This window comes from Phascolarctos cinereus, unplaced genomic scaffold (assembly GCF_003287225.1).
Source record: "Phascolarctos cinereus isolate Bilbo 61053 unplaced genomic scaffold, phaCin_HiC Scaffold_5;HRSCAF=322, whole genome shotgun sequence".
Lineage (NCBI taxonomy): Eukaryota > Metazoa > Chordata > Mammalia > Diprotodontia > Phascolarctidae > Phascolarctos > Phascolarctos cinereus.
The window spans coordinates 302,718,530-302,731,686 of record NW_027555958.1 but is presented as its reverse complement, the minus strand read 5'-3'; the positions used below and the strand labels follow the sequence as shown (position 1 = coordinate 302,731,686).

General features: G+C 38.5%; 1 pseudogene; it reads left to right on the top strand.

Moving 5' to 3' along the window:
- Positions 1-7,664: 7,664 nt before the first annotated feature.
- LOC110198473 (hyccin 2-like) lies at positions 7,665-11,250 on the top strand (annotated as a pseudogene).
- Positions 11,251-13,157: the final 1,907 nt, after the last annotated feature.

The window sequence follows — 13,157 nt, the reverse complement described above, 5'->3', positions numbered from 1 at the left end:
CTCTTTGTTAGGGTAAGAGTCTGCTTCCAATGTGGAGAATGTAATGTCCCAAGTTTCGGGGGTTTGTGTAGCTGTTTTCAGAGATACTTATAGGGACCTGTAAAGTTTCAGTTCTTCCAAGGTGCTATGATCAAGGGTGAGATGTTTACTCCTTTTCTGGCCTGTGCTCTGGTCCATGAATGACCACAAGCACTCTTTTCTGCCTTGAAACTGTGAGGAGAATTTTCTCTGTACAGCCACTAGAAGCTCCACCATGCCAGTGTTTCTCCTTGCCCCATGATTGCCACCCAGAACTATGACCCAGATCCAAGCCCAGGCAAAGCAAGAGATTCCTACCTCAGCACTGGCAAAGAGATCCCTGCAATCTCCATCTGATCAGCCACTCGATTCCCCCTCAATCTGTGGGCCAGAAGCTCAGGAGGCAGCTGCCAGCCCAGGCTGTGCTCAGGAAATGGAGCTGAGACCACCTCACTCTCTCTGAGCACCACAGAAGCAGACTTTTCCAACTGACCTTCTAAGTTGTCTTTGGTGTTCCTGGGTTGAGAAGTCTGGAAACTGCCACAGCTGCCCATGATTCAGTCTTCTGTGGCCTGCTCCAGGTTTGCTGTGGCCTGCGTGCCCATGCCAAACTGCACTCCTCTCCCCTGCACTGCGTAATACACTTTTCTGATCAACCATCCAAGCTGTTTTGGGCTGGAAATTTGCTTCACTCTGTCTTTTTTGTGGGTTCTGATACTTCAGAATTCATTTAGAGCCATTTTTAATAAGTATTTGGAAGGGTTTGGGGGAAAACTCAAGCAAATCACTGCTTTCACTCTGCTATCTTGGCTCTGCCCTCTCTGGTACATTTTAGCAAAATGTAGTTTCCCTATTTACCCCTTTTAATTAGGTCCATTTTTGCTTTTGCTTAGTCTGAGATCATGATTGCTACTCCTACCTTTTTTACTTCAACTGAAGCAAAAATAAATTTTACTTTAGCTCCTTATTTTAACTCTAGGTATTTTTTTTTTTTGTTTAAATTGTGTCTCTTGTGAAAAAACCATATTGTTGAATTCTGGTTTCTAACCCATTCTGCTACTTGCTTTCATTTTATAGGTGAGCTCATCCCATTCCCATTCACAGTTATGATTACTAACTATATTTCCCTCCACCCTATTTCCCTCTGTTTAATCTTCTCTCTTTCTTTGTACCCTGTCCCTCCTGAAGAGTGTGTTTTGCTTTTGATCACTGTCTCCTTTAATCCACCCTCCCTTTAATCACTCTTTCCTTCTCTTATCCACTTCCCCTCCTACTTCCCTTTTTGGTAAGACAGATTTCTCCAACCAACTGAATATGTGTGTGTATGTATATGTGTGCATGTATGTACACACACACACATACACATACACATATGTATGCATACATACACATACATTATATTACATATATGTGTGTGTATATATATATATATGTGTGTGTGTGTGTGTGTGTGTGTGCATGTGTGTATACCTCTTATATTCTCTCTTTGCACCAATTCCCCTGAGAGTGAGGTTCCAGTGTTACTCTCCATGCTCCCTTATTTTCCCCTTAACTATGAAGGATCTTCCTTGCATGCCTTTTTTTTTGAGATTATTTTCTCCATTATTCCTCTCCCTTCCACCCTGTTCTAGCGTATCCCTCTTTCTCATACCTTCATTTTTTTTGGAAATCATCCCAACATAATTGACTGACATTCATGTCCTCTGTCTTTGTATATATTCTTAAACTATCCTAATAATGATAAAGCATGTTTACTTTTTTATGCTTCTCTTAAGTCTTGTGTTTGGATATAAAATTTCTGTTTAGCTCTTATCTTTTCATCAGGAATCCTTAAAAGTGCTCTATTTCATTAAATGTCGATTTTTTCCCCCAAAGGATTATACTCAATATTTCTGGGTAGGTTATTCTTGGCTGTAATCCTAACTCCTTTGCTTTCTGGAATATATTCCAAGCTCTTTGTTCCTTTATGTGGAATCTGCTAAAGCTTGTGTGATCCTGACTGTGCTTTCATGGTATCTGAATGGCTTCTTTCTGTCTGGTCATGATATTTTCTCCTTGATGTGAGATCTCTGGAATTTGGCTATATCATTCCTGGGAATTTTCATTTTGGGATTTCTTTCAGGAGCCATTCAGTAAATTCTTTATCTTATCTTCTGTTTCTTGGGTATCAGGGCAATTTTCTTTGATAATTACTTGAAATATAATATCTAGGTCATTTTTGTTTTTGATCATGGATTTAAGGTAGTCCAATAATTCTTTAATTATCTCTCCTCAATCTATTTTCCAGGTCTTTTTTTTCCTGATGAGATATTTCACATTTTCTTCTCTTTTTTCATTCTTTTTACTTTTAAAATTGTTTCTTGATATCCCATGGAGTCATTAGCTTCCACTTATTCAATTCAAAATTTTAAGGAATTATTTTCTTCAGTGAGATTTTATATCTGTTTTTCCATTTGGCCAATTTTGATTTTTATGCAATTCTTTTCTTCAACGAATTTTTGTGCCTCTTTTCCATTAGGTCAATTCTGTTTTTTAAGGTATTATTTTCTTCACTATTTTTTGTGCCTCTTTTTACCAAGCTAATAATCCTCTTTTCATAATTTTCTTGCATCATTTTAATTTCTTTTCTCACTTTTTTCCTCTACCACTCTAATGCTTTTCTCAAAATTTTTCCAAGAATTCTTGTTGAACTTGTGTCCAGTTAGCAGTTTCTTTGAGGCTTGCTTATATCTGTTTTTGCATTATCTTATTCTTTTGAGTTTTTGTCTTTGTCTTCCTTGCAACTGTAGTAGATTTCTATGGTCAAGTTCTTTTTTTGTTGTTTGCTCCTTTCTTGAGTCTATTTCTTGACTTTGAAGTTTAAGTAAAAGTTTGTGGGGAGGCACGGTCCCAAACTTTAGGGTTTTTTGTGCTACTATTTTCAGAACTACTTCTGGGGGGTCTGTGTATTTTTGGTACTTCCAAGATAATGTGATCCCAGGATAGGTGTGGTCACTGTTTTTCTGGTCTGTGCTATGGCCCTTACCCAGGAATGACTTTGCTCCTCTGCAGCTACAACAAGTAGTACTCCTTTCTGCTGTGGAATTGTGACCAGGGCCTCTGTTCTCTAGCAGCCAGAAGGGCTAGTGCTCTCTTCTGATATGGAACTGTTACCCTGGCTCCTGATTCCTTGTGGCTGACCACAAGTGCTCCTGTCTCCCTCAGAATTAAAACCAGAACTGCATATGGGCAATAGAATTGCCAACCAGTATTAGACCCTGTACCCAATGCCAATCACAGATCCCATGTAATCTTTCTGGCCAGTTGTCCAATTCCCTTACTATTTCTGGGTTGAGAGCTCCTGAAGCTGCTGCTGTTGCTCTCATGGTCATCTCCAAAGCCTACCACTTGTGCTGCTACCATGTGTGCTTTGGGTCAGTCCCCACCCTTGTGTCGTAGACCTCTTCTGCCAGCCTACTAAGTTGTCTTAACCTGGAAAAATGTCTCACCTTGACCTTTATTTTGCTCTGTCACTCCAGAATTCAATTTGATGCATTATTTTAATGTTATTTGGAGGATATTGTTGGGAGACTTTGGCTGGTTACCTGGCCCTACTTTGTCATCTTGGCTTAGCCCATTTCCCTTCACTCTTATGCCTGCCTTTTTATCCTTCTCATGAGTATCTGGGTTATTTGTTAATCAAAACAATGCTGCAATTAAAAAAAAATCCCCCCATGGTGATTTTGATATTGGTTAGTTAATCACAATTCTAAAGCTCTTATGAATTATATGAATTATTTAAAATTTTTAATAGTATTTTATTTTTTCCAATTACATGTAAAGATAATTTTTAACATTCTTTTTTTAAAAAAATTTTGAGTTCCAAATTTTCTCCCTTTCTCCCTACCCTCCTTCCTTCCTAAGATAGTTAAGTAATTTGATATAGGTTACATATGTGCAATCATGTAAAACCTATTATATGAATTAGTTTGATGATCTAGCTTTAGTTTCATGAATTTGTTCATTTTACATTTGAATATTTTTGGTGGTACTTCTTACCATAGAATTATCAAAATTACATGTGTTTTTAAATGACCATTTTTTATCTTAATAACACATGCTTAAGAAAAATTATGGGAAATCAATTTGATGGTGAAATTCTATAATGTAACCTTTGCTGTAGTCTGTAGAAGTTTCTTTCAGTTCTTATTTTTTGACAAACATGGTGCGTATTTAACTTCTTTTTGGTGTGTGGTATGTTTCATAGTGCCTTAAAATAATCTCCTAGTGATTGTATTTTTGAAAATTGACATTGAAATATCTAGATAGGGTGAATTGGAGTTCTAACACCATTGATCTTTTACAAATTGTGTTGATATGAAATATATTCTTCCTTTTCAATATTTCTATAAAATTTCCTTCTATATATTTTCTACAATATAATTATCAGATTCTTTTGTTCACTATGACTTTTGCATAATAACACAAGTGCAGACCTGTCCTGCCTAGAATTTCAGAGAATCATATATGCCACCTCACTTCTCTTATACTTGAATGGGAGTGGGGGGTAATGGTGCATTAATGAGAGGATTTCTTTAAATTTTTAGCAATCATAAGAATGCATTCTCTAGATTACCTGTTTGATGCCAGAGAGAAATTTAATAAGGAAATGAGCTGATAGTAGGGGCAGATGAAAATAGGTGTAGTTTTTTTTTCTAACCCCTATTCCTTCCAGTCCCCTGGCACATAGTATGATTCCAAGCTCTACTTCTCTAAAAATGGTGTCATGGAGGACTTTTATATTTTTCCTGTTTTGGGAACTTCTTTCTTTTATTTATTTAACTATTTTTCTTTGCTTATGAGCACTTTTTTGTAATTGAAACAGGAATTACATTTAGAACATTCAGTCTGGGAAATATTTATTTAATATTTTTGAATTTTGAGGTGAATTTTTGGTTCATTATTCTTATTCTTTGCTGTGAGATTTCTTTCCTCTTTTGATTTTTCTTTCACTTGGATGCTCATTTTGGAAACAATTTTAGTTTTCTGACTGAAATTATCTCCAGTCCTCTATATTTTAGAACATTGTTTTCTTATTTGTGTGTGCCCCACTTCCCCTTGGTTACAGATAGCTTTGCTACTGGATAGAAAGGTGACCTCAGAGTCAGGAAGAGCTAGCTTAAAGTTTTGATCCTGACATAAATCCAATGGTTTTTCCTTAATCTTCAATCTCCCTTTGCTCTCTGAAGCTTTTGACACTTGATCCCTCCTCCTCCTCATTGACTCTCTTCTCTCAAGTCTTTTGGGGATCCACTCTCTCCTGGTTTTCCTCCTGCCTATCTGACTGCTCTTCTCATTCTCCAATCTTTAATTGCCTTTCAGACATCTGGATATCCAGTAGACGTTTTAAACCCAATATATTCAAAATTGAATTCAGTATCTTTTCCTTTAAACTCTTTGTCCTCCTACCTTCCCTTTTATGACAGAGGGTGACACCATCCTCCCAGACCCTTAGACTTACAACCCAGGAGTCATCCTGGATTCCTCTATGTCTTCTACCACACATAGCCACGTTGTTGCCAAAGCCTATTGATTTCACCTCTGCAACATCTCTGTATAAGCCCTATTCTCTCCTTTGACACTGTTACCACTGTGGTGTGGGCCCTCATTAACTCTTGCCTGGACTATTGAAATAGTCTGCTGGTAGGTCTTCCTGTCTCAATTCTCTCCTCAATACAATCCATCTTCCATTCAGCCACTGAAGTGATTTTCCTAAAGTGTAGGTCAGATCATGTCAGCTTCCCCTGCATCTCCCTCTCCCCTCACTCAAAAAATTTTGGTGGCTCCCTATTATTTCCAGGATCAAATACAAAGTTATCCATTTGGCATTTAAAACCATTGATGTTCTAACTCTCTCCTAGCATTCTAGTCTTTTTTTACACCTTCCAGTGACACGGGCCTCCTTACCATTCCACAAACAACACACTCCATATCTCAGCTCCAGACATTTTTTTTTTAGGCAATTGGGGTTGAGCAACTTGCTGAGGGTCATACAGCTAGTAAGTGTCAAGTGTTTGGTCTGAGGCCAGATTGGAACTCATGTCCTCCTAACTTCAGGTTCTCTGTCCACTGTGCCACCTAGCTGCCCCAATTCCAGGCATTTTCTCTGGCTGTTTCCCCTGCCTGCAATGCTCTCCTTCTTCATCTCTACCTTCTAGTTCCCCTGGCTTCCTTTAAGTCCCAACTAAAGACCATCTTCTATAGTAAGCTTTCCCAACTCCTTTTAATTCTAATGCCTTCCCTCTTTTCTTTCCTACTTGAATTTTATATGCTTTATACATAATTATTTGTTTGTTGTCTCCCTCTTAAATTGTGAGCTTTTTGAGGACAGGGACTATCTTTTGCCTCATTTTGTGACATATAGCACAGTGGCTAGCTATAGTAGGCTCTTAACAAATACTGACATAAACTGACTCTATGGCCTTTAATCTTGCAGTGCATATTATAGAGAAGGTATTGATTTGCATTGGTGAAAGAAGTTCCTTTCTGGGAGCTCCCTACATCAAGGAAATTGATAACTTTGTAAAAAAAAAAACAACAAAATAAAACAAACCAAACTGCCCTTTCAAGTCTACTACATTCAAAGATTAAAGTCCAGGACAGAGATTATAGGTTACTAAGACCAAGCTTCTCACTTTATAGGTGAGGAAACTCAGCCACAGAGAGGTTAAGCAATTTGCCAAGAGCCATATAGCTAGTTAATGTGTGAAGCAGGATCTGAACCCTTGTTTTCCTGACTCCAAGGTTGATCAACTTCTTTCAAGTAGTTGTGATTCATTATCTTTTTTTTTTCAAGAGTGTAAGTTGCATTTTTCTTGTCTATGATTTGGAGCTAAAATGACTGGATGAGGCTTATTAATAGTCCCTAGGAAGTAGGGATCTACGACTTTTCACAAAAAGTGGAAAGATTAGAAAAGTTAAACTATGACTAATTGTCCAACCGTCATATTCACTATAGGTCACAGAGGAGTAGAGAGATCAATACAAACCTATTACCTTTACTAGAAAATGAACCCAAGTGCATAGATGATCTATGGATGGATGAATGATATCACTACCACCACCACCACCACCACCACCACCACCACCATCATTTGTATTTCACAAATTGACAAGGACAAGTGAGATTATGCAAACAAAAAAAGTTTATTAGGTGACCAGCTAGTCCTAAAAGGATATTAAATGTAGTAGAAAGAATAATCAGGAAACATGAGAACAATAAAACAGAAAAAATATTAAGAAGAAAACAAAGTTAAGTGGTTACAAAGACTAAAACTTCAGGGATTAACCCATTGGATACACTGGATGCGCTGACAAGAAAAGAGTGACTTCTTGTCTGTCTCTGTTTGGTGATTTGAAAAAAAAAGGGTCATACACAAGGAGAGTCAGGCTGGTCATATGTAGTAATAGAATGGGTATAACAGTCATATTCCCACAGTGGACATGGAGCTGATAACTCAGCTGAAAGTAGTTGTCAGGTAATGAGATGGAATAGCACTAGCTGGGAATAGATGACATTAAATCCAGGGGTGTCCAAGACTTTCAGCAGTAAGATGGTAGAGGAATACCTTTGTATTTGTCCAGTAGGAGAGGGATTGACAATGAAAATGTGGAGTCTAAGGATGATTGACTTTAAATAGAATTGCTGCACATTTGGTCCAACAAGTTGATCAACAGCAGGATGGGTAGCAGCAGTTGCACCCACAACAGGTGGGCTTGCAGCAGGTTGACTGGTAGCAGATTGTTTTACAGCAAGTTGGCTGACAGCAGCTGGACTCACAGCAGGTTGGCTTACAACAAGTTGTTTGACAACAGACTGTTCTACAACAGGTTGGCTGGCAGCAAGGTGTGCAGCAGCTAGAGTCACAGGTAGTAGGTTGGCAGCAGCTGGGCACACAACAAGTTGGCTTACAACATGTAGTTCTACAGCAAACTGTCTTACAGTATGCAGGCTGGCAGCAGCTGGACTCACAGCAGGATGGCTGACAGCAAGGTTGGCAACAGCTGGGCTCACAGCAGGTTGGCTTACAACAAGTTGTTCTCCAGCAGACTGTCCTGCAGCATGTTGGCTGGCAGCAGGTGGGAGCACAGCAGCAAAAGCTGACCATGGTCTTGGTGGATGTGACTTTTGTTGAGTTGGAGAGAAAAAATTCCAGTAATCTGAGAACCTTCATGTTCTGGGACTATATATACATGTCATCAGTGTGTGAAATTGGTCCCATGAGCAGGATCTTTCCTTATATTGTTTATGCCGTGTTCTATGACCTCAGGAAATTGTATTACATACTAGTTTCTGAGTAAGTGTCATTATGAATCTTATTAGAATCAATGATTTAGTTTGTTCCTCCTCTCAATTCATCCAGTCTGTTCTTTCTAAGATGATAGAAAATTTGTTTTCAAGAATCATCATCATCATCATGTAAAGTGGTCATGTAATTTGAACATCTGATGGTAATAGGTCAGAGATCAGAAGGATGGAATCACCTCTTTTTTCCTTACTGCTGATAGTGTTAACTTCACCTAGTTAGCATAGCATGACAATGAAAACCTGTAACTCTGATTCCAGAGTGCTGAATTTGGAGGGAGAAATCTAGGACCGAAGTCCTACATCACCCACTTATCAGCTATGTGACGTTGAACCTGTCACTTTGATTCCCTAAACATAAATTGACTTCTGCATAACATGTAGATAATAGTAACTTTACAGGGTACTTTACATGGTTCTTAGAGCATCTAATGAAATAATTATGTATGTTTTATTATCTCTTCTCCATAACATTCAATAGCTTTTCCAGTGCCCAGTATACACATTATTTTTCCTTCTGAAATTGGTCCTTAGTTTATGCATTAATTTTGTGTCCCTAGTTTTAAACCCCATCATCTCTCATCACTTCCTCTGCCTCCTCTTAGCCTGACCTATCTAAACATCTTGGGCTAACTCTTGTTTTCATTCTCTCTTTTGTTTATTTAGTCCTTCCCTTTCTTAGTTCAAATAAGAAATAGCTCATCTTTTTTGTTGATCATCCCACTCCCATGCACATCATCTATTTCAGTGATAGTAATTTACAAAGACCCTCAATAAGAAGGATTTTCTTTTCACTCCTCTTATTCTTTATACTTTGAAAAATTCCCTGTATTTAATTTCCAGGAATGGTAATTCTGGATACAGCTGCTTTGGGAAGTGTTTTGTGATGCTTGTGTGTGGTTCCAAGCCAATTCTTTCTTTGTCTCTCTCTCTCTGTCTCTGTCTCTTTCAGCATCCCTTTTGGTTTTATGCCACCTTCACCTTGCACTTATGAGCTCTGTTCTACTCTCTTGAGCTGTGCCTTTCTTGACTTTGTCCTAGTTGAAGTTAGCCAGACCATTTTTTCCACTATAGTGAGAGTTTGAAAAAGGTATGACTGAGGAAGGGGCAGTAGTGGTGATGGGAAAGAAGAGATGCTTGAGCTTTGGGTATCAACAGTAGGAGACTGAGAGACTATTTTAAAGTTCAACAAATGTATTCCACACTTGAAATCTGCTGTTTTCTTCTACCACTACCTCCTTTAAAGATCTGACTTCTTAAACAGAAGATAAAAGAGGAATCAAAGGTATAAGAAGATGTTGAATCTGAACATGCTGTAGTGGAAGAATGGTTATCAGAATTCAAGGCGTTACCAGAAACTTAGATCACCAGCTATGTGGCAACTCTTCACAGGAAAAAAAACCCACTGGTACCAGCCCTTTATAAAGTTATTCAAGACTCCAATAATGATCTCCTAGAGCCTATCTGTCACCAGCTTTTTGAGCTATATTGTAGTTCTGAAGTTTGGCTCAAGAGATTCACTCTAAAATTCTTACCAGAATTGATATGAGTTTATTTATGACTTACTGTTAGCCAAGACACACAGAATAATGGTTGTATAGAAGTGCTGCTACTAGGGATCTATAATTTGGAAATTACTGATAAAGATGGAAACAATAAAGGGCTATCTTTCACCATCCCTTCCTTATCCAAGCCTTCAATATGTCATGAGCCCTCAACTATTGGATCCATGGCCTTGAGAGAGGGAGCATTGTGTCAACATGACCTCATTAGGGTAGTTCATAGTGATCTTCATCCTAAGAGGGAAACGTTTACTGCACAAAACAGGTTTGTGGTCTTGAGTTTTCTCATGCTCTGCTACAACTCAGCTATTGTTTATATGCCTGCCTCCTTTTATTAGGCACTGTGTTTCATGGGTTCCAGGCTTTGCATAGGTGGGTTTCCATGGCAAAATGAAAAACACTGGAAAGAACCTTGTGGCCAAGTAGTATTGGATCCTGAATTTATGGTGCAGCTTCTGACAGGTGTATGCCATATACAATGGACAGTGGGATTTTGACCAAGAAGTGCTGGATGACATTATTTGCAGAGCTCAGCTAGAACTTTTTTCCCAACCAGTACTGGTTGCTAATGGCATGAAGAATTCATTGCCATTTGATGCTCCTGATTCTTCACAAGAAGGTCAGAAAGTACTTAAAGTAGAGGTCACACCCACAGTGCCAAGGATTTCTTGGACTGCAATCACAACTGCTTCAATTCATTGTCATCGATGGAGGCAAGAAGGTGCTGAGGGTGTAAATGGAGAAGAGGAGTCTATGAACCTGAATGATGCAGATGAAGGATTTTCATCATGGGCTTCCCTTAGCAGTCAGCCAGTTGGGACCAAACCATCATCCTCCTCTCAGAGGGAAAGCTTGAGGAAAGTAGCAAGTGGGCGTTCATGCAAGGGTAAAGAAACAGCTTCTGCCGCTAAATCCAGCAAGAGCCCTTGAGAGTCAGTAGCTTGTAAGCAGTACATACACCAACCAACTGACCTTAGTGAAGATTCTACTGAGTTGACACCAATGAAGAAAAACCTGAGCCTACCTGCTGGCCAGGTGGTGCCAAAAGCTAATAGCTTGAGTTTGACTCGGATGGCCAGTGCTTCCTCAAATAAATCATTTAACTATGTGAATGGTGGTCAAGCCAGTACAAGCGTTGGGGGTGACATTGAAGGAGTTACTAAGTTAGTAGGTGGCAATGCCAATCAATTTTCAACTATCAGTCTACAGGAAGACCAGCTATGTCAAGCTGGGGAAGATAAAGATCTCCTCAGCCCAGGAGCCCCACCCCCAACAAGGCAGTTTTGCTCCCCAAGCTTCAATATGCAGTTGGTACCACAGGTATAGTTTTGAAAGTTCCACTTCCTTCTCTTTCTGCTTATCTTTTAAAACCAAACATTTCATTGTGTAAGAAGAAACTTCATCCCAGTCTGAAACTACTGACCATTGTAATCAGATTTTATTTGGTTTAGGTATCATCATACTGTGTTTTGTACTGAAACAGCAAAAAGATTTTCTTTCCTTTCCTATTCTTCCTCTCTGTCCACCCCAACCTCTCCAAATGCATTTGTGAAGCAGTATAAAATGTATGCCTTTTTCATGCCTTCCTTTCTGCTTGGGTGAAGTGCAAATCTTCGTAGGCTGATCAGTCCCATTTCAACACTGTGAGACTGCAGAGACAATAGAGGAAATGGTGTGTGTGATCCCTCTGAAATGATTCTTTGGCTTTGTTAAGAAACAGAAAGAGATTCTCTCAATCTACAGAACTATGAAAACTACTGGATCATATGTTTGTCCCCCTCAAAACCAGGAGTGCCTCAGAGATTCTATTATGACTTTGGATTTCTCTGAGTTTGTGCAATCTTTTGTTTCTTTCCTTCTTTCTTTCTTTCGTTCTTTCTTTCTTTCTTTCTTTCTTTCTTTCTTTTCTTTCTTTCTTTCTTTCTTTCTTCCTTCCTTCCTTCCTTCCTTCCTTCCTTCCTTCCTTCCTTTCTTCTTTCTCTTTCTTTCTTCTTTCTTCTTTCTTTCTTTCTTTTTCTTTCTTTCTTTCTTTCTTTCTTTCTTTCTTCCTTCCTTCCTTCCTTCCTTCCTTCCTTCCTTCCTTCCTTCCTTCCTTTCTTTCTTTCTTTCTTTCTTTCTTTCTTTCTTTCTTTCTTTCTTTCTTTCTTTCTTTCTTTCTTTTTCTTTTTCTTTCTTTCTTTCTTCCTTCCTTCCTTCCTTCCTTCCTTCCTTCCTTCCTTCCTTCCTTCCTTCCTTCCTTCCTTCCTTCCTTCTTTCTTTCTTTCTTTCTTTCTTTCTTTCTTTCTTTCTTTCTTTCTTTCTTTCTTTCTTTCTTTCTTTCTTTCTTTCTTTCTTTCTTCCTCCTCCCTCCCTCTCTCTCTCTCTCTCTCTCTCTCTCTCTCTCTCTCTCTCTCTCTCTCGCTCTCTTTCTTTTTTCCTTTTTTAAATAAGTATGGGAAAAGTAGGTTGGAGGGAAGAGATGAGACATGCTGCTGGCAGTCTGCTGCACTTTTTTCATTAAAATGAGGTTAGCTCTTTTCCTCCAACTCTTTTACTCTGAAAAGTTAAAAATTTAGTCACTGAAACATTCAAACCAAATTTTGGTCTTCTCTGTTGCAGAGAAGGCTCTAAGTTTATTGTGTAGATGGTAATGCGCTTTTAGTAGCTTTATAGCTATGTTTAACATAATGTCTTCCCTCTTTCCCACCAGGACATATAGGGTTATTAAGTGAATAGGTTAAACTTTGAAACAATGAACAAGTCCAAGAATCAAGATAGGGTATCCTATTTCCTAGACATGATGAATAGCTCTTGTTTATAAATTGTTAACTGACTCAAACAAGTGCATCTTCAGTAAACAGAGGAATTTCTGAAGTCATATTCAGCGATACCAAATTATTAGTGAAGCCCTCTCAGCTGCTTTCTAGGTGTGCCTAAACTCAGTCAAACATTTTGGATTAAGAAATATACAGTCCGGACAGATTATATATTTCATGGAGGTACATCAGGAACAGAAAATTTGCTTGGGGGAATCATTGAAGCTTCAATGTAACCACATTTTTATAAAACAATTTCCTACCAGGGGATATTGCAATGTTTTCTGCTAAAAGGACCATACTACTTTTTTATTCATCAGTCTACTGCAGTTTGCAAACATGTTAAACATTGATTTGAAAGTGGTTTCCTCATCCTTTAGAAAATTTTGAAATTATGTCAGTGAGCTATATGGTAAATGTATGACTAGCTTTTGGAAA